This window comes from Pyxicephalus adspersus, chromosome 12 (genome assembly GCF_032062135.1).
Source record: "Pyxicephalus adspersus chromosome 12, UCB_Pads_2.0, whole genome shotgun sequence".
NCBI lineage: Eukaryota > Metazoa > Chordata > Amphibia > Anura > Pyxicephalidae > Pyxicephalus > Pyxicephalus adspersus.
In genome coordinates, this window is record NC_092869.1 from 5,038,520 (window position 1) to 5,060,758 (window position 22,239).

Consider the following 22,239-nt stretch of genomic DNA (forward strand, 5'->3'; position numbering starts at 1 on the left):
ATTACAGAATTCTGCATACACATGGCTCCAGAGATGTTTTGATAAATTTGTTGCTGGAAAATCATGACCTGGAACACATGGAAGTAGTGATGTTTTATGGTTGACCAAGACCACCCTGGAGACCCATCAATGGTCTTGTTTGTCCATGACCGCGCACAGGAAGTTCTAGTCAGGCCCAGTCAGTCTAATACTCATTGTTCAAGCCAGTAAAAATATATTGGAGATTAGAATAATCTTTTCTGAATACATTTGACTTGTTAAATTGCTTTTTTAAGACACTTTGGGCCTATCATGAAAGAAGCTGGCTGGAATGGATTTCCTAAAAATCGTTTGCAAATATTTTCAATCGTAGTCCAGATCCATTCCAGGTTTACAAGATAACCCCGGTTATTCAGTGATAGTCTATCCTCCCCAGTCTTGGAAAGATTTCATAAATCAGCCCCTTTGTGAATCAGAGGTGCTGTTGATGTTGACCTTGGTGCTATTTCCCCTTTTAGGGCCACCATTTTGAACCTTCCTAAGGGGCAATACTTATGAATTGAATTCCTAGGCACGTCAACTAAATCAGAATGGTACTGCTTTCTCTCTTTTTTTTTCTTTTCACGCAGGTAGCATTTTTCCCCTCAAATCTAAAGATAGAACTGCAGGTTTTTAATTAGCAGCTGAAGCCACACAAGCATTATTAGATCCAGCGCCGTCGTGAACAGGTGTTAGTGTGAATTCCAGCACTTGCAATGAGGGCCACGTGCTGATGCAACAGATTCACCGACTTGCTTTGACCCTCTTTTTCAGGGCTGGGTAGTTTTGCAGCCATGGTAAGAGGAGGAGCTAGAAGACCTAGACCTGAATGAGGCCCATGTGCAAAATTCAGAAAGCCCCACCTATCAGAATTCATATGAAGATCAGTACACTGGTTGCATGTTATACATTGTTGTTGTTCATTGCACTTCATGATTACTCCATTATCGCTTCCTGTCCTAATGAGTGGTGGTCACCAGGTGGGGATATGTGGCCAATGGCGTCATGGATGACTGTGGACAATGGTTGCCTATAAGTCTTGGTGTTCCAAGAGCAAGATCTGCTTTATCTTGACTCTGTTTAGATCCCCTTTTTTCTGGATATTCCTTCTCATCTTTGTGTTTCCATCTGCCCATCTCCAAATATATTTAAACAACATCAGGGCAGGTGGAATTCCCTTATAAAGAGCCCATCGGGTGTACAGACCCACTAATCCACCTACAGAACCCAAAAGGTGGAAACAATTCCGGGAGAAAGTAGATCTAAACTCACCTTCAAACTCTCACACGACAGTGTTCACCCCAGCCCCTTTTAGCTGGGCACACTACCCCGCACTTTTCAGTTACCAGCTGGCTGATCCAACAACATTGTACAAACAATACAAATACAAGTATTTGTATTGTGTATCATATACTTTTTATGGCAGGGGTAGACTAATAGGGTTTTCATTCACTTTACCAGTCTGGCATCTACATGTCATAAAAAAAGAAAGTTTTGATGAATATATCCTTATTCCTAATTCATATTGGTTGCCTCCACATCAAATAAATACTTCTATATCTAATCCTTCACATTGTGTCACATTATACCGTACACCCTTATATAGGAGTAGCCGCATCCCCTCCATGTTGTCCCATCCCTCTGCCGGTCTCATAGATTTGTCCCAGCTGCTTTTCCAAAACACATTTCGGGAATCCGACCTGTTCCAACTTTTTTTTTCTTCTCTGGCTTTTCCTGGCCTGAGAATCTACAGTGGGTCGGCTATTTTTAACTCTCTTTGGCTATTTTTGGGACGGCGAGTGTAAAATTCCTCCTCTGGAAAACAATGGACCGCAGAGCGAAGAACAATTTGTGGAGACGGCGGTGGGGCTCTTTTTTTTTTTTTTTTTTTTTCTTGGCGTTCCTTGGCTGTCCTCTTCGCCACGCACACACAGACACACAAACCCGCGTGTTGCTATGATAGTGCAGTGACTCATGCGTTTCGCTTTAGACAACAAAGAAAGTTTCCTGTTTTGAACAGGACTCCAAGAATCCTCCCTGAAGGGTTTCTAGCTGGGGAAACTCTTTGGACTGTAAGTTGTGTTCAAAAGGGAAAGTCCTCGTTTTCAGGGTGTGCTTCCTGACCAGTTTACCTACACCTGTAGTCCAGGACTTTGTAATTTGTGTTGAAATTATCACTTCATCAAATGCCCATAGGATAGAGTGACAGCGGAGGAGCACAAGACCAGGACAGAATGTTGTCTCCACTAGGGATTTAATAAAAGATTTAAAAAATATTAATGATCACTTTTGTAATGACAATGGAGTGCAACTTTCTTTAAAAAAAAATTCCTTGGACTGCCACAGGGGGTCTTGTTCAATCACTTCCTGTTATAGGGTGACAAGGGTCACCTCCCTGCCTGTCCACAATGTTGTAGGATAACTCATTTCCCACAACTCTTTAACCTTTTATAGAGCTCTGTGCAGTTCTTAGGTCTATAATACATGGGCTGATTTCCACTTCCGATCTAATTTCTTAACCAATAAAATGATCAGTTGTAAGTGAATACAACAGCTGACCAATCGTAAGCAAGTAATTTTTTTGCACTAGGAATGGAGGGATCAGACTTTAAAAGTCATGTCTACAAATGATTTATCTTATCTGATCACTTTCTAACCCAGAAACGCCCAACATTGTATAGGTGTGTGCCATGTTATGGGACTTCCCAAGGTCTATTGCCAATTGGACCGGTCGATCAAGTACAGAATTAGCTCTTAAATTGCCTAGTGCAAATTCTGTACTCAATTAACCGGTATACAGAATAGTTGGGTCAGGAGTAATTAATGGACAGACCAATCAGAATCCATATCTGTCATGTCCTACCTGATGACGGAAGAGTTTAAAGTAACCCACCACCTACAAATATCAAAATCCTAAAACAATAGAAAAAAATATCTGTATACAATTATCACCAGTATTACCAACTGACTGGGTACCCAACCACCATTTTTTTTATTTTAAATTTGTTTTTGCTGTGTTATGTTATTCTCTTTTATCATCAGGTCAGACATGACAGATATGGATTCTGATTGGTCTGCCCATTGAGTACTCCGAGCATAAACCCCAGACCTAGCTTTTCTATTTACCCATCTCTGAACATAAAAACTCTTTTAGGAAATAAAAGACAAGCATATTTTCCCGAGGTTTCTGTCACCATCAGCATCTTGTATCAGAGCAATAATAAGGCAGATAAACCATGATTGATTTTTAAACTGTTAAAAGGCTTTGGGGAGAGTTTGTGCCGGGGAACGATGTGGCGGGTTTTGGGAGTGTATCCCCGGGGGAATAGGATTTAACAAGGCTGAGCTCTCTGTGATGGGAAACACACTTTTCACATGCTCTCTCTTTCCTTCTCCCCCCTCTATTGCAGAACTGAAGCCGGACAGAGCCCTCCACATCTGGAAGCTGCAGGCAAATGACATGAACTAAGAGGACAAAAAACGGGGGGAGTTTTTTTTTTTATTTTTATTTTCGGGTTTATTTTTTTTTTTTTATGGTCGCACCGTGAGGACCTGAGCATATTCAAAGACGGGCAACTTTTCTGAGCAAGAGCCTTCTCTGGATTTTTAGGAACCATGGGCCGGAAAAAGATCCAGATCCAAAGGATTACAGATGAGCGGAACAGACAGGTGGGTGCTACTTCTGCTTTTGATGCAGGCTTGGTGCAGGGCTCCTGCTGCTTGTAGATTTATCCTAAAAAGGGACCTGTCAGGGTGGACGTATGGCAGTGAACTTTTTTATTTGTAAGCTCCGTGGCTGTCCGCTTTCTTGTGGCTTCATTAGTGTCCGAGTTGGAGCTTAAAATTCTGCCGGTGAAGCTGCTTTTTTGCAGTTCGGTGAATAAAAGGGGTGATCCTGGAGTTGTAGCTTGAAGAGCTGATCTCTAAGCAAACATATATACAGGAGTCGAAGGATTTGTATTTCGGTCCTGTTCAGGCAGGATGACAACAAAAGAAAAGTGGGGTCACCTCCCCGTTTCCCGTGAACGAGCAGCAGCAGACTATAAAGTTACCTCCTTGCAGCGTTCATACCTGAACCTGACCTTTCTGGTAGGACCTCCAGGGATTATTTATTTTAAAGTCCACAATTATGAGATGTTTAGAACTTGTTTTTGAGATTTTATTGGTTGGATTTCCATACTTTTAAGGCCCTGACGTTGGTCACTATTTTTGCACAAAACACTAAGACAGGGACTGTCCCTCCGATGTGGAGACTGGCATGGTTACGCTTAAGCCTTACATCAAAACAAACCCTCCCTTTTTTTTTTTTCTTTTTTTTTTTTTCCTTTTTTTTTTCTTCTTTTTTTTACACATGTGGTAATTACCCACTTCAAAGGAAATGCGCGGTGAGCATCCCACATAGTAGATACCACAATATTACTATGGTTCATTATATATATATATATATATATATATATATATATATGGGTGGTTTGGTCTTATCAGATGCACGGCCGAGCATACCAAGTGCCTCGGTGAAGATCAAAATGTGTCCACACCAATCTTTGTCATTCAGATACTTTTATTCTCCATTTATATTTAATGGGAAGATAAAGTAAAAAGATGACTTCTGCTGCTTGGGGGGTGGGCAGGTGACAAAGATGTTGGGAACAACACTGCAGTCAATTGGTTTCTTTCCAAATGGGTCCCCATCTGAGTTCAGTCGGTCTTGGATTGTAAGGTCCTTTGCAGGTCATATTCCCGAGAATGGATCTAAATACATTATATATAAATACATACGTGGCCTAAACAGGTTAGATCTGTGTTGCCATCAAATTTGCACAGTCAAGATGACAGTATCTGAGCATGGAGGTGTCCAGGAGGGGTGACCCTTGCACCAGACAATTGGGTTAGACAACAACTGTGGTCATACCTGAAAAGCTCTTTTAGCAGAATGGGTACAAGTTCCCACAGACAAACCCCAATATCCTCTAAAAAGCCTTCTCAGAAAGGTGAAGGACATTAAGAGTCCTCCATGAGTCCTCCAGAGACTTCATGTGGTCATAATTTTGAAGTAGGATGTCCAACAAGCTCGTCAGGATGTGATGGTCAAGTGCCTACAAGCCAATGTAAAGGGGGTAAAAAATATAATCACCTCATGAATTTGCCCCATACCGTTGGTCCTAGATGCACCAGAAATCTGCTTGATAGACCCTTCTCGTCCATTCATTATTCAGTCCTGTTGACCTCCCATTTTTGTTGCAGCAGATTTTGGATAATCAGGGTTAACAAGCAAACAAGTTTGCCCGAAACTATAATACGTTCAAGATGTCCACTGTATCCCCCATTTAGACAAATCAACATCCACGATTTGTTTATAAGAAGCAATTACGCTTCCACATGTTTCCAAAAAGCGGTTTCACGTCAGCGGCTGGCGCTCAGGTACTGTATGTTCTGTAAAATGGAGTTTGATTTATTTAGTGGGGGGGGGGGATCATGTGTCAATGTCTAAAATCAATGTGAACCTGTATTTGATTACCTATAATTCTTCGCTCTACTGAATGTAATTGTACAAAGTCCCCCCCCCCCCCCAGCTATCCTTAATTTTTTATTAAAGCATATAATTATTTGAGGAAATATTTTCCACTTGGCCGGCAAGTTCCTACAATACGGACCTTAATGTTGTGTTCCCATGTGTCAGTTCCCATCAGGAGTAGATATATTCCCACCGTCCTTTTCCTTACGACCGATGCTAAATCTTTGTTTTTATTACATGCGCCTGTTTTTCACAAGGGATGTGCGAGACTCTACAGGAAATATGTAATTCTCGAGCAAGCTGCAGTTTTCAAGCACCGTATATTTTTTTTAAACTTGGATATGCTTTTTTAAATTTTTTTGAAATGTATAAATTGGAACGGCACTTCAAACAGAGACTTTGTAATGTTATATATAATATAAGCCTATATTCTCCATTATTCGTTTTTTTACCCAAGTATTTTATTAGTGCTCCACTTCACCCTTCCTTTCTTTCTTTATAATCTGGGAACCCCTTATATTTTTGATTGGAAGTGCTGCTCCAAGACACATCCAATGCCATCTCCTTGTTGTCTACCCTATACAGAAAGCCAGTGTATAAAATATAATTTCTTAAACACTTCTCATGACCACCAATCAGATTCCAGCTTGCTCTGGATGTGTGAATGTAATTGGTTGATACAGCTAATGGGGTCAGGGGCTGATACCCGACCTCAGGGAATTAACGCTCCCAGTGACCCTGGATGGGGATCTCAGGGTTCTGCCCAAACTATATTACCCGGAATTCAGAATTAAGGACTGTCCATAGGTTTTTTGACTGATACCTTCACAGTAAGGCTCACATGAGCAGTGGAAAGCCACATGGTTATCTGTTCCCAGGCACATAGCAAACTGCTTGCCCAGGGGAAGCAAACTGTACCACAGATCAGTAGATTTGCATTTGCAGTGGCTGTGCGGTTCCTTTCCCTAAAAAATGAAAAGCAACCACACAGGCAGAAGCAGCTTCTAGGTACCACGCTGCAACCCCACCGCAATCGTGTGCACAAAATTGTCCTCAACTGATCCTATTTGGTTATTTGGGAGCACGGTGGAGCCTGTAGTACAATGCTGTGATCTGAAATGGCACCAAGTCCCTTCTCCCTGCATCCCGGGGCAGACAAAAGCAACCTCCGGCTCTTGAATGGAAGCCCCCGCAGTGACTGAAAACAGCCATGCTGACAGGTTCACTTTCAGCCTTAAATTCCCATCGTACCACAATTCCAAGCAAATGCCATATGTCACTGTTTTGGGATTTTTTCCCCCCGTATTTCAATTAATAATGCACAGGCGACATTTAATTTTATTATTTTCTCCCGTCATGAGGTTTCCATATGTACATAACATATGGAAACCACGCTGCTACACACTTCCCTGAATGGCAGTATGGTAAAAAAAATAGACTTTGTCACCAGAGTAGCAGTAAAATCTCATCATGCACCATTCCCCAGGATATCACAGATACATTTTTTAGGGTTCTTTTAAAAGCCAAATTTGCTACCATTGGGGCCCATGGGGTCAGCATGAACTTTCGCCATTGTCCCTGCAAGGACACTTTACTCCATCACCCAATGACAGCTGAAGCCGTTTTTGTCACCACTGTCACTCAGTAGTGACTTCCTGCTTGGTCACAATCACCAGGGCCTTAACAGGAAGTCCCCGCTGCAGAGGAAGCCCGGAGAGACCAATGTAAACAAGAGGCCTCCTGACAGACATATCGCACACTGACAGAAGTTTAGGGGTCAGTGGACAAAGCGGGAAGCATGGGGGGGTTGTTAGTAGCTATTGTGCTTTGCATTTGCAGATTAGCATTGTGTGGGAGAATTATATTGTAATACAACCTCCCACGTAGCCTGCAGAACGAGCCCACGGCGGTTGTCCTTGTCACTACTGCATAGCTATTAAAGCTCAACTTCCTTCTGCCTTCTGGTATTATGGCTGACGAGTCACATGACTAAGAGTGGTTTGCGGTGCCAAATGGGCGTATAGAAGTCTGTGTCTATAATTAGAACTTTTATCAGGGTCAAGGGTAACAAGTACATATTTACATTGTTGATAAGCTTAATAAAAGACTGATGGCCATCAAGTACAACAAGGAAGGTGAAGCAAACCATTTCGGTGCAACTGTTACCAGTTTTGCCATATAACAGCCTGCACCCTCTTCTTCAGGGGGACTTCCTTGCATCAAAATAGTTCAGAACTATAGCTTTGGTTTCTGTCACTTTCAGGATAAAGTAGAGACTTAGAAGATAGTGGAAGGAACCACAGATGGCAGTGGGGGGCCAAGGGGTACCCCATGCACAAAACAAGTCTGATGCAGAACTAATTTTAGGTGGCATTAGGTGGATCCTCTTGAGGATCATTGGTGCTCGGGGACATGCCAGACCATATCTTCTACACAAAGAACAAGGTTCATTTACTACAGAGCGAGGGTCCCTCCCTTTAAGGCAAGGTTCCTTCTCATCAAGCCAAGGTTCCTCCTCTGAAAGCCAAGGTTCATTCTCTGAAGGCTCAAGGTTTCTTCTCATCAGGACAAGGGTCCCATTTTTCAGGGCAAGGGTCTCTTTCTTCAAGGCACCAGTCCCTCTCTTTGGACCAGGGGCCCACCTCTTTAGTCCAGGGGTCCCTCTCTTTAGACCAAGGGTTCCATTCTTCAGGGCAAGGGTCTCTTTCTTCAGGGTCCCTCTCTTTAGTCAAGGGGTCCCTCTCTTTAGACCAAGGGTCCCATTCTTCAGGGCAAGAGCTAGGGGTTCTTTATTCAGAGCAAGAGTCCTTCTTTTTACCAGGCTGGCAGGGGACATACTTTTTTTGTTCAGGCAGTGGTGGCTTAAAAAAATCAATGAACACTTGCATCAATCCGGCAATCCCGTGCTCAGCCAGGTAATATCAGACGCCTTGCAGATCAGTGGTGAATATTGGGTGGTATGTGACTCTCAGTGGCAGTGTCCTCTGTGCCAGCAGGCACCAAATTAAAAGAAATCCCTTCCATTTTATTGGCCAGCTGCATGTAAAATATTCCCATAACATCTTGTATTCCTCTAAGGTCATGAACTCGAATTGTTTTTGGACGGCCTGATAAAATTGTTTTCATGTTTTTCCCCCTTAAAAGAGAAGAAAAGTGATTTTTTTCTTTTTTATCTGGATTGATCTGAAATATAAAACAGCCGAGGCGATTTGTGCCAAAACAATGCTTTGTTTTTTGTTTTTTTTATACACAAGGCCGGCCTTGATCATCCAAAGAGCCCCTGAGCTACACATTGCTTTCCCACAATCCTCTGCTGCCGTGTGCAGTCTGCAACAGTATTACGCTCCCTTCGAAACTCAACAGGGGCGTTGATTGGCGACCGCATTTTCCAGCTCTATGATCATGGCACTGATGGTGAAATGAGGCAGCAAGCAGCTGTTTCTTTCTGTATTGCGTGATGTCAGCGACCGGCTCGTTAATGACACGGCATGGTGCCAAGCCTCTGCATTCCTATGGACCGGCAGGCAGGGATTGGGTTAACTCTGGTTACAGATAATGTCTGTTAATTCTCTGTAAGCTCAGCAAGGCAGGAGGTTCCTCATACCTTCTACCCCAGTAATGCTTTAAAAACAGATCGTAAATATCATTGCCTTCCAGTTAAAGGATGGGATTTGGGTAAAGGGACACAGAGAAGAAAAAGAAAAGTGATCATTTTAGAGCTTGGTAGGTGCCAAACCTGTATCTTCTATTTCATGGGGACTTGGCAAGATATCTGCAAGTTTTCAGGTTTGCACACCCAAGGAGTCCAATTATTTAACCATTCCTACTGGATGTATTTTATATTTGGAGAATGCAACAAAGGCTGGAACACACAAAGATGGGAATGGACACCCAAAGTTCCTAGGCGGTCAGACACAGAGTCTGGAATTATGGCAGGGTGATCTGGGTGAGCATGCAACCCATGTAAGATACCAAATGTGGACTCCAAAATATCATAATTTGCAACATAAATAGTTCATGAGTGTGCTGCCCAAAACTGGCAGGACAGTTTGCAAACTGATAGACATCCCTGACGGAATGCCCTTGGCAGTTATGAATAACGGTTGGCTAATCCCAATGTTGTGTGGCCAAACCTGGACCTGTTGGACATCCTGTTCTAAAACCATGGCCATTCATATGGAGTTGATCCCTTTTTGGCTATGTCATTCTGTACTTACCTGGGAAGGTTTTCTACAAAATTTTGTGGCTTGTCTGTGGAAATTATGCCCATTCAACCAAAAGAACATTTACAAGGACAGGTACTGATCATGGATGAGAAGACTTGACTCAACTGGTTTTCCAATGCATCCGAAAGGTGTTCAGTACGCAGTGTTCAACCAAACCGGGTGGGAGGAAATTCTAGGCAGGTGGCAGCCCCTGTATTGTGACCCAATTTTTAAGTAGGCACCCAATAATAGCCGGGTGGTTACTGAAAAGTGCTGGGTGGTGCACCCTGCTAAAAGGGTCTGGGGAGAACATGGAGTAGGGTTTAAGTTAGGGTTTTTACGAGGTTGGAATATTCTCAAATGTCTTTGTTGTATTGGCAATACACTTCCATGGAAAAATCTGAACTCATTTGCAGGGGCACCTGGATCCTTTTTGCTTTCAAAGTTTGTTCTGGTATTCTTTGTTGACCACCCAGCAGCCATATTTTTACCTTATATTACCCAGAAGCTTTTGCAGCACACCTCTCTTGGCCTATGTCTTATTTGCAGGCCCCAGGCCATCTACACCTCTCATACAGAGAATTCACACCACAGGAGTATTTTAAAGCCTCAGCAAGCATACAAGGGCCTATTACAATGAAGTGTTAATATAATTCAGTAATCCCTCCTAATAAGCGGCTCAGCATGACAGAGGCTTTTTTTTTCCAGGTCTCCATCCCCCCCTCCTCTTCCTTTCTTTCTTCCCAGGAGGAGTGAGTGAGATTGCATGGCAGAGAAGAGACATTAATTAGCTCAGGGCCTGGCCTGGATACTGTTATCACACAAAGTGGATCTGTAGACACTCTGAATTAAAGAGCCGCCCTTATCTTGTTGACGGGGAGATGCGAGGAGGGCTGAAGGGGCAGAGCTGTGCGCCCATGTGCCACCCTGCCTGCTGCGCAGGAGAAGGGGGTGGTAGGAAGGAAGAGGAAACTCTGATCAATGGCTGAAGAGGAAGCCTTCTCTAAATACATTATTGTCACTTTTAATACCCATCTACAACATTTCCTTAAATTAAAGAAAATCAGCTGCCTTTGATTAGGATTTGTAAATATCCGGTTACAGTCAGCTCCAAATATTTCCATAAGAAAAATATAATGCTCTTAGGCTACGTACACACGTCAGATGATTCTTGTCTGATAATTGCCTCAGGGGTGATATTGGACGAGAATCTGGTCTGTGTACAGCGCTTGCTGTTTCGTCGTCTGTCCTGGTGGATCCACGAACGAAGAACGTTCGTAATGAAAGTGAAGGGGAGAGAGCGCAGCAGGGTGCCGCTCCGTCATTCTCCCCTCTCTATAGAGCAGAATAGTGCTCCATGTACATCCTTCGTTCATGCATTGTGCAGTCTTTTGTCCTTGGAAAGGCTTGTGAAAGATCCTTTCCAATGACAATTATTGTACGTGTGTATGCAGCCTCAATGAAGAAAGGGAAAGGTAACCATCCCCTTTGGTGGCCATACTAAAGAAACATCTGGGCAAGTTTGCAGGATGAACCAGCTATGTTTCCTATACCAACCCATCACCTCCCCACTTCTCAACCTGCTCCCTGCTGTGTCGTGTTATCTCTTCCAGACCCCTCTGGTCTTATCTTGTCGCACATTCCTGCACGCCTCCTCATTGTCAGATTCTATCTCCCATCTTTGCTCATAACTATCGAGAGCCCCTAGGAATCTTGTGTGCGCTGCGAAATTTGTCAGAGCTATATAACCGAACACAGTAAAGAGACAGAAGGCTGATGAGAAATCTAGGCATCCATGGGAGGTTAGGTCTTAAAAATTTGCTAAATATGCCAATATACCAATATGAAGCTTCCTAGGTCTATACTCCGGCCTTTAGATCTGGGGTGCAATGCCTAAGAGGCCCTGGGAATAGGGTGATGAGAGGGTGATGGGTTATAGGCAGCTGGCATGGATGCTGCAAGAGAATGCAGACCCAGGTCATGTGAAAATGGAACTCGGCACATGGCTCCAATGTCAGCTCAAGGAGCAAGAGTGCAGCAAATTGTTTTATCCAATATTACAAGATTACACAAAAAGCATAGTAATTTATATATTGTGAGGGATGTAATCTATACACATGAATTGTGCACCAAGTATCCTAGAATTCTGCACATTTATCAAGCTTGCCACATTCCAAGTAAATGGAACGCTACGCCTTAATTTCAATGTAGCATTCCGCATACTTGGAGCACAGCATTTTGCACAGTCAGAGCGTAGCGTTTTGCACCCTTTGAGCATTGTATTCTGCACTTTTGCAGCTTGGCATTTTGCCTGGTATTCCATAGATTAGGGTCGGAGTACTGTAGTCAGTAGTATTCTGTTGTGTTGCGTACTAAAGGTTTAGCATTCCGTATACTACAAAAGGTTGCATTCTATAAGGCTGGGGTTGCAGTATTCCCCACTCCAGGACCATAGTATTTTATAGTGCTAGGTTGTAGTATTGCACAACAATCTGTATGCTAGGGGTATATTTTATACACTTGCAAGCTAGCATTCTGTACACTAGGGGGGGGGTAACATTCTGCGCACTTGGAGGGTAGTAAGCCAGGAGCATAGTATTCCCTACACTGGAAGTATAACATTCCCTTTTTTTAGAAGTATTATGTTTCATGCATTTAACTACTTGTTCCTTACAACTGTACAAAGTGCATTAACCCATTACAACTGGTTGGATCTCACTTTACTGAATTTGGATGACCGAAAGGAAAATTCTGATTGGTTGGTACGGATTACAGCACATATTTTACCCATTAACAGGAAAATATCCATGAAAATTATGTTAGGGACATTGCCAGCCAGATTGAAGTCATGTAACTGGCCTATGACTTGTCCTATTCGTATCTCAGCGAGCAGAATGCATTTTGTCTTCTTTATTATTCTGCGAGTGTTTAGGACTCCAGACGAGGCTCCGGATAGGAAGACCGCCTCTAGAGGCAGCGTCAGACAGGCTCCTGACTTGAGATTATGTCCAGACACTGCCAAGGCCTGAGCGGCCCTCTAGATACCATATATCTGACAGGTGATGGATTCAGACACTGGCTGACATGGGAAAACCTCTTGGCTGGGTTTATATGGAGGTGTGAAAGGGTCGGGAAGGGGGCCATGGACCTTAAAAGATTAAATTATCAAATGGGCTTGCTGTGATATCGGGGACAACATAGAGGTTACAGAGAGAAAGTAGAGGTCTCTTTATTGGTCTGCGCATGTTGTCTTTGCATCTGCAGGAACCCACAGTTGGCGGTTGGATAAGTGTAACGGGGTCAGGGGGAGCCCTTTATAGAGACCCCATCACCTACTTTTGCATACAAAATCTAAACATATTAGAATAAGCTATTTTTGATTACCTTGCAAGGTGCCTTCGAACCTATTAGCACAGCCCCCTCCCTCCTTGCACGCCATACCCCTCTCCTAATCTGGTAAGGTATGTATATTGGCTATGCTGACCCAGCACCTCCACCCCTCTTACCCCCCCAACAAAACTTTTTATGCAACCAGGGAAAGAGCTATACTTTAGAGTGCCTTTTCCCAGCCTTTTGAGAAACCCTTAATGGTATTTTAAGGGTTTGAGGAACTCCTGCTTATTGGGGGAAAAAGCCTTAGGGGGGTGGCTAGATGGACATCGAAAAACTGAGTCATGTGGTTGGCTGTTCCAAGTGGTGTTATGGTGGTCCTTCATGGATCGTCATCACTCTGATGGTCAGGAACTTGTTCCTCCAATGTTCTCTGAAGCATACCAACAGGCTTTTCTTTTCTTTGGATACTTTCCTAAATACAATTAAGCAGCCATGGCCTGAGTAGAAAAGTCTGTCTCCTGTCGGAACACAAAGACATACCCCTGCAGTGATCTCTCTGCAAAGATCGAACCAGTCCCCAGCCAAATCAGACCTATAAATCATGCTCCATGGACAGCTCTTGCTGAGGTGTTGGACCTCCACAGGGAGACTACTGCTTTCATACAAAATATCATCAAGCTTGCCACTGTTAAAAAATGGGATCAGGAATCATTCACCACTCTGCACTCTTTTTTTAATTTGATGCACTCAATTTGATGCAATATTTTTCACTGACACAGTTGGGCTACAAGACTGGAAAGAGTTAATTATCTTCACAACACGACTTTATGGCCTTCGGCGGCCTTTGCACAGTGGCGTCATAACCCAGTGATGTGACGAAGCCTGCATTGTGAGGTGGCAGAGGAACCGGGGGTGGGGGGGAGGCGGAGAGCCACCAACGCTCTGTCTGAGGATAATGGTCCAGCAGAGTAATTAGCCCAGATAGCGTCCATTATGGATTTAATCAGTACAGCCTTTTAGAGACAATTGGCTTGATACCTTCTGCTTCCAATGCTATCGCTGGCAAGGTAGCGAGGAGGAAAAGTTGTTATTTTAATGATAAGAGAAGCCAGCGCCAATCCAGAGCGACTTTTATCTGCCAGATAACGCGCTGATTAGGACTCTCGCAGGCTCTCCGGGGACGTTTTCATGGCTCCTTGCCTTATAAAGAAAACCGAGGCCTATCAGTAGGGAAACTTTGTGTGTTATGTGTTAGAAACCTAGTAAAAATATTTCTTTTTTTTTAATAAACATTCATGGAAACCTGAGGGAATTTATTTCGAGTGCTGCTTGGATTTATAGCCGTCAGGCTGCAATTTTGTCGGGTCAGATGAGAATATTAATAAATGGGGTTATATAGCGCCAACATATTACGCAGCGCTGTACATTAAATAGGGGTTGCAAATGACAGATAGATACAGACAGTGACACAGGAGGAGAGGACCCTGCCCCAAAGAGCTTACAATGTAAGAGATGGGGGAAGTATCACAATAGGAGGGGCATATGGAATGGTGGGTGAGTAGTGGGGGTTTAAGAGACAGAAGAAATGGGTAGGTGAGTTTGAAAAAATGAGTTTTCAGTAGGACCAAGCTGAATAGGATGAGGAAGACCATTCCAGAGAGTCGGGGCAGCTCTAGAGAAGTCTTGTATCCGTGTGTGTGATGAGGTTATGAGTGAGGAAGTCATTAGTAGGTCATTGGAGGAGCGAAGAGAGCGGCTGGGGGAGTATTTTTCTATCATGTCAGAAAGGTAAGTGGGAAAAGAACTGTGGAGGGATTTGAAGGCAAAGCACAAGAACTTTAATTTGATTCTAAGATGAGATGCGAGCCAATGAAGAGAACTACAAAGAGATGCAGCAGAAGAGGAGCGGTGGGAAGGATGGATGAGTCTGGCTGCAGCGTTCATAATAGATTGTAGAGGAGAGAGTCGGGTTAGTGGAATACCAGAGAGGAGGAGGTTACAGTGGTCCAGACGAGAGATGATAAGAGCGTGTTCAAGTAGTTTGGTGGTCCCTGGAAACAGGTAGGGGTGGATTTTGGAAATGTTGCACAGGTGTAAGTGACAGGAACTGGAAATGTTCTGAATATGGGGGGTAAATGAGATGGCCGAGTCAAAGCTGACACCAAGACAACGTGCCTGAGGGGAGGGATGATGAGATTCCTGCAAGTTGGGTCGAGCAATGGTACAAAGGCCAGCACAGCCAGAGAAAGGTGGTTAGAGCAAAGAATAGAGGAGAAAAGAACATGTAGGCATATATGCACCATTCTGACCATGACTATAAAATATCCTAATGGTATCATTAACATAAACCCTTGATGAGCAGAGCAACAGGTGAGCTTTAACCCCCCCCCCAGCATACATCCACCTTATCTTATCCTACCGCCCCCCCCCCCCCCCCCCCCCATTCCATTAAGAAAATGTCCACTATTGTGATAGAGCATAACACGGCACCACATGGCACCACTCATTTCTACCCCATGACAGTCCTATCTCTTCGTATACAAGAACATACAAGCTGTGGAAGCTAAATGCACGTCGACATTCACCTCTTTTATACCAACATTTTATAATGTGCTGATGCGTTTCGCATGGTCCTAGTCCATCTCTTATCACTCATCCTTCTTTGGTCCTGGTGGGCTTACAATGACAATATGGGTGCCGCCGTAGAAATATTTGGCATAGCCCCATTCCAGTATTTTTCTACTTTGTTGGTAATGGCCTTGTTAACACCCTAAGCGGTCAATGCCCCGGAGAGATGCCAAATCCTCCGGCTTACTCTAAGGGAGCGTAGAACATCGCACTCCTCTTGCTGAGTCTGTGACATCTGACTGCTCTCCACCGATCGATTCCTCCACAGGGATCAAGTCACCCAAAGCTCAGCGTTTTTTTTTTTCTCAAGTGCTAGAGTCGGAGGCAGGATAGTAACAGAGCCTCGTCTGTATAGAAAGCGGTCACAAATCTCGGCCTGCCGTAATATTTGTTCCACTGTCCACCTTGTTTTGTGATTACTCTGCCAAACCTTATCACCAGAAAGGTGCTGATTGGACCATCAAGGCATGGTAGTACACAGATGGGGTCAGCTTTGTAATGACAACAGTACACCGTACACATGAGCTTTATTATTTACCCTTTTTAATAACACTGGGAGCAAGCATCCAGGCAGTGAAATTTAAACTGCTGCCCCCCAGGCCGTGACGGCTGCCAAATTTCTGCACTTTTCAATACTGCAATGTAATGTACAGGCGGGTGTGGTCGTGGCTTAACGTCACTTAACATCCTTGCAGCCCGGAGAAGGTGGTTGTTTTGTAGGCAGATCCCTGTTCACCCTTCCATCCCCGGCAGCTGGCAGTGAGTCAGCGGGCCGGTCCCCCCCCCACCATCGCCTAGCACAGCCACGCCAACAAGTATACCAAAGCTGGCACCCTTGTCTAGTAATTTCCTCCTACAAGCCTTTACTCACTGCATTTTCTAACATCTCATTACAGGCGCGCAGTTGTGCACTCTTCCCCGCCGCAAGATTAAAGGGAGCAGGGCGCTCATTACTTGGCGTAGGGGCGAACACCTATTTATATAATTCTCGCTCGGGAACTCTCTGAAGGCCCCGGGAACGATCAAACACAACATTTTAACTCTATTAGGTGTAGGGTGTGGGTGGAAATTTGTTTACCGGCAACGAGTGTTAAGAAGCAAATAAAAACACCTTTCTCCGCCGTCTGAGTGCATTATTGAAGACGGGCACGGAAAATCGTTTGGATTAACTGTCACAGCCCCGGTGCCAATGCTTCTACCTCCTTGACTTTAGTTTGCAGAGGACTAGTTGATGGCAGGGACTCTTGGTCTGAATTCTGTGGTGCAATGCATATGGGAAGTCGAAGGCAAGGCAAGCTAGGTGGGGGTTGTCAGGTTCTCGGGCACAGCGGGCGAAGGTGCCGCTGTTTAATTAGCACCATCCCACCGCGGTCTCCTATGTACCCATTTGTATTCTGCAGAACTTCCAGTTAAAATGTCAGACCCCAGACAGACAGGTGTGCAGAGGGGTGATAAGCAAGTGTGAAGGAGAGGGGAGAGGTGATCACCCTCCTCTGTCCAAGACGCCTAAAGGGCGCATTATCCAGGGACTGCGCTATACAAGTTCCTCCTCTGATAGCAGCCAATCAGAAACTAAGAGGCCCTGTCGCCAGACTATTACAACAACAGTCTGTATATGAACATTTACAGTTACCTGTAAAATTTCTACTTGTACAGATATCCAGGAGCCCCGAGAATGTTGCTGGGTGCCATTATCATGGATTTGATGTCCACAGCCCCAGCAGGCTTACAGCTGTCACTCAAGTGGAAATCTCCATTCTTCTTATTATTATTATTATTATTATTAATATGCAGTATTTATATAGTGCCACAATGTTATGCAGTGCTTGCATTAGGGGTTGCAAATGACAGACAGATACACACAGTGACTCAGGAGGAGGAGAGGACCCTGTTCCAAAGAGCTTACAATCTAAGAGGTGGGGAAGTAGCACACAAGAGAGTCCCGGCTGTGTGTGTGAGGAGGTTATGAGTGAGGAAGTCATTAGTAGGTCATTGGAGGAGTGAAGAGAGTGGCTAGGGGAGTGTTTTACCATTAGGTCAGAAAGGTAAGTGGGACAAGAACTTTGATTTGATAAAAAAGGGATTTGAAGGCAAAGCACAGGAGATTAATTTAATTCTAAGGTGGAATGGAAGCCAAGGAAGACAACTACAAAGAGATGCAGCAGAAGAGGAGTAGTGGGAAGGATGGAGTCTGGCTGCACCATTCATAATAGATAAATATTAGATAAATCCTGTTTAATAATAATAATAATAATAATAATAATAATTGCAAAGGAAAGATTCACCTTCAATCATTGTCTTTCTAACTTCCTATGCAATAAACTGAAATGTCAATGTTCTGAATAACTGAATAGAGATGAGAAAAGGGAGAGTTGTCTGGAGTCTGGATCAGGAGAGCAGGCTCTCTAGCCTGTTGGACAACACTGCTCCTACTGTCCAATGAGTGTTGTCACCCTGGGACAGGATGTGGATTTTTGGCAAAATCGGCACCTAAGAAGAAAGCACAGACAAAAACATGTTGGATTTAGATTTCTCTATGGCACATAAGAGACGCTAAGGAAGAGTTTTGTCTAAGATCGGAGTTTATTCTTTAAGTGCTCTCTGCTCCGCGAAGCGTTTGTTGACGTCGGCGTAAAAGAATTTTAAGCCGTAACATAAAAGATTTGATCCCAACACTGTGTTGACAGCAGCCAGTGTGTTGAGCAAAAGACACAGAATCGCAGCTAATGATTTAAGGTGTTTGTTCAAGGCCTTAGTCACGTTCCTGCTGGCTGCAGCCTCCCCACATCCCTCAGAGAGGCTTGAATGTCATTGTTTGACCTTTCTGGTGTCACTTTATCTGCCAGGGCCTTGGCTGCCCCCTGGACACAACCAGCCGACTGCCAGAGCTGGGAGGGGGATGTAAAACAACCGTGGCGCTGGTGGCTGGGTTAACTCCATCTTGATCCTGCCAGTGATGAGATCCTGCACTTAGGAGAAGAGGACCTTTCATGCCTGGCTAGAGAAAAAGGCATTTGAAGCTCATTTTGTCTTCAGCTTTGTTGGCCAAAGATGGAAATGGAAAAAAAGGTACACAACCCATGGGTGCCTGGATTAGGTGTAGTGGGCCATACTACGTTTAAAGTGGAAGTGGCGCTATTTTGCAAAAAGTTTTAGCAGGCTGTAGATCTTCCGTTGGGTTTGTATTGATGTTTGTTGAGTGTTCCCTCACTTCAGGTGTTGATAGTAGGCCCACATCTATATTAAATTATTATAAAATTAGTTTTTCTCCAAATAATGAGCAGGAAAACCTAAGGTTTGACCCAACCTCTCCAGAATCCAATGATTGGTCAGTAAGGATGCCCATCGTATGGATAGACTAATAGTCTACTGGTCAGTTTGTCCACCAGTAAAAGACAATGATAGAGAACCATATAGTTTGAGAAGTTTGGAGCCCAACTCGAAGTAGACGTTTTAGCTTGGGAAGGAGTTGAAATTAGTTAGTGAGCCCATGGAGGGCTTGACCCCACCTCCTGCCACCTGTGCAGGAACTGATGGGTGGATATCAATGGAGCCTGGGGAGAAGAAATGAGGAACCAACAAGGAGGGTTTTTATGAAGGTCCCCATGGGTCACACAAAGTGGATCTGCCAAAAGTTGTGACAGGTTTTGGGAAGGGGTGGAAAATATTTGCTGTCCCTGATTTGTCACCTCCACCTATACAGGTCTTACCCATACCAATATTACAAAAGATGGTTCAGTACGTGACCAGTTGTCCTGTACGTGACCACCCTCATGTCATTCTTCAGGGGACACGGCCTCATCCCAGTCTTCGGACTCTTAACCCTTGGCCTGCCTGGCGTGCCAACTCTCTTCCCAAAGCCGCTACTACTGGCGAACAAGTAAACAAACACATTTTTAGCTGCTCAGGCGGCCGTTGTGCTGCCCGTGTTGCTCTGTGGTTTATGTGGTTGCTTATAAAGTAACTAAATAGCATTAATAAAATTTGTGGTTGACCATCATTTTTTCCATTTTTTTTATTCACATCAAAATGGCACTTGGAACTCTGCATAATGAATACATTTATGGAAGCGACCGATGAATCTGTATTTGTCAGCATATTTCTGTCGCAGGGCCCTTGGGCCAAACATAACAAGTGGTAATAGTTGTGCACAGCCTAACAGCGGCCATTTTCTGATGGTAATGGTTCAGTGAAACAATTAGGACGTGACTTGCTGACATTGAATTTCAGTAGGGTGGCAGCTGTGGCCACATCGGGTTGTTGGCGATCTGGCGACTAATGGAAATTGTAGTTTACGGGTCTGTGATTTATGGGGTGTGGTTGTTGCTGGAACAGGAAAAACAAACAACTTCCCCAAGTGAAAGATATCCTATCACTTCCTGTGCGTGGGACTATCAGGATGTTAGGGTACATCTCATTGTTGAAGTAAAACCCCCAACCCTTCCCTCTTCTGTTCAAATCTTCCTTCACCTTCCTAATCCAAATCCATGTGCGTCTCAAACGGTCCCCCTTACAGACACTGCATATCATAGTGGGAGGGTTTCACTGCTGTCAATCAAGAAAGCAATGGGTGGGGAACTGGGTGTGGCCAGTCACAGTATTAGCCACACCCCTCCAGCATTGTTTCATCCCACTGTAGTACAAGCAGGCACAGCCTACATGAAAGTGACAACTCTGCTGTGGCTTCAAGAGCAGTGTGGCATCGTTGTCACCCCCTCCCAGAATTTAAAAGGACTCCAGTGTCAACATCAACGTATTTGTGGGGCTTTAAAATGGGTGCAGGTTCAGATTTAGGTATATTAATTTATGAACAACAGTTTACCTGCAAGGACAAATACATTTGTCCTCGATGACCACATTTTTTTTAAATATTAAAATATTTATTAGAAATAAGTTACAGAGACTTTTGCCTTTTAATATACTTTTTAAGGGAAATGGAAGTTTTTTTTTTTCTTTTCTGCACCTGCTGACTAAATTCATGGCCTTGAGTTGAGCAAGTGCTTTGGCCTGCCTGCTAAGCAAATGAAGGTATGTTGTCACCTGAGAGACTTCCTTAGTGCTGTCCTAATCCTTTCTCCAGCTGTCCCCCTCCCCTCATCCATATGGCCCGGTGTGCTGGGTGTGCGCTTCTGTGGCTGAAGTTATGAAACGCGTTCGTGCAGCAGTCTGCTCCATCTAATTGTCCCTCTCTATATTTAGCTGCTCTGGGTTGGGAAAGATAGTGGGGGGTGATCACTGTCAATGTCTGAGATGTCCCCTCCTGTGTCTTTTGTAGAGGTCAGAAGCGGATGGGAGATGCTGGGATTTAGGAGCTTTACTGTCTGTTGAGCACGACCAAAAACTGTTAGAGGTCGTCAGCGTGTTGTCCAGACTGCAAGATATACAGTTCTGTTCGGACTGGCTTATGATTTCTCCATAGCTAGGAAGGTGGCACAGATGATTAATTCATGCCCTGCTCCATGTGCTAGGAAAAACCCAACGCGTTTTAGGGACAGCACTACCCCCCACCTCCTTCTTCATGCCTGTACAGAAGAAGGCATCAATTTCTGGCGGTGTCAGTCACTGAGCCATTTTTGACACCCTGGTTTCAAAGTTTGTACTCAAAGCTTTATGCAGCACTCACTCTACTTAAAAGACTTTCAGTAAAAACTTTGCTCTTCCCGAGTGAGCACATCCCGATTTCCTCCGCGCCTCATTGGCTGCACATGCAGACACACAAGGCAGGATCGCTGTGTACTAAGTGCAGGAGAGGCGAGCCGAAGACCCGCTCGTAAAAATCCTAAATGCATCTAATCGCCATTTGCACTCCACTTAAACGCTGCCAGGTCAAAAGCAACAGGAAACCATTAGAAGATTTAAGAGATTCCGCCAGTGCCATTTAATGTTGGCACCGCCCGCGCTCCCAAATAAATCTTGTGATTCAGGGGGGCCTGCCTCAAGCACAAGCTTAAGTTACGGGTACTTTGTTTTTAATTTTGTTATAAAAACCTTTGGTTTTTCCCTGGATTTTTGCACAATTAGCTTCAGCCCTTGCACCTATTTACAGGTACTTCACATGTACATAAACACCAGCAAAGGCCCGGTGAGAACAGTAGACTGTGCATGTGCAACGTGTGTCAGCAGGGCCACTTGCAATCTCGATTTATTGAGCTTGAAACCAAGTGACAACCTAATTGGAAGCCAGGGATGAGGGTTGTCACCCTATCACAGGAAGTGCCTGAGCAAACACCTTATAAGGATTTATAATTTCAATGACAACTGACTTCAATGACTTTGAAACTTTCGAGAGATTAAGTTTACATAGACCACGAAGCCCGCTGCGAGGCTAAATGCATTAGCGGCGGCTCGGCTACGTTCTCTGCCCCGCTGCAGACAGCGGTGTATTTATTTTAAGAAGACAGCGCTTTAAATTGCCACCCGGCGTGTAAAAATAGCCAGATTTACAAAATCACATACAGCGAAACAGCTGCACGGCATTGTGCCGATTCCCCCCAGTCAGCAGAGAAGGCGAAGGAATTCATCGCAATTATGTACGTTGTC

The 22,239-nt window shown here is 44.2% G+C and overlaps 1 long non-coding RNA gene across 1 annotated transcript in view; it reads left to right on the forward strand.

The window, feature by feature from the left end:
- Positions 1–3,635, forward strand: part of LOC140341948 (uncharacterized) — an 82,791-nt gene extending 79,156 nt beyond the window's left edge. The window contains exon 3 of the long non-coding RNA XR_011922960.1: positions 3,429–3,635. This is a non-coding gene — a long non-coding RNA (uncharacterized lncRNA). The remainder of the gene's footprint in view (positions 1–3,428) is intronic.
- The last annotated feature ends 18,604 nt before the right edge of the window (positions 3,636–22,239 follow it).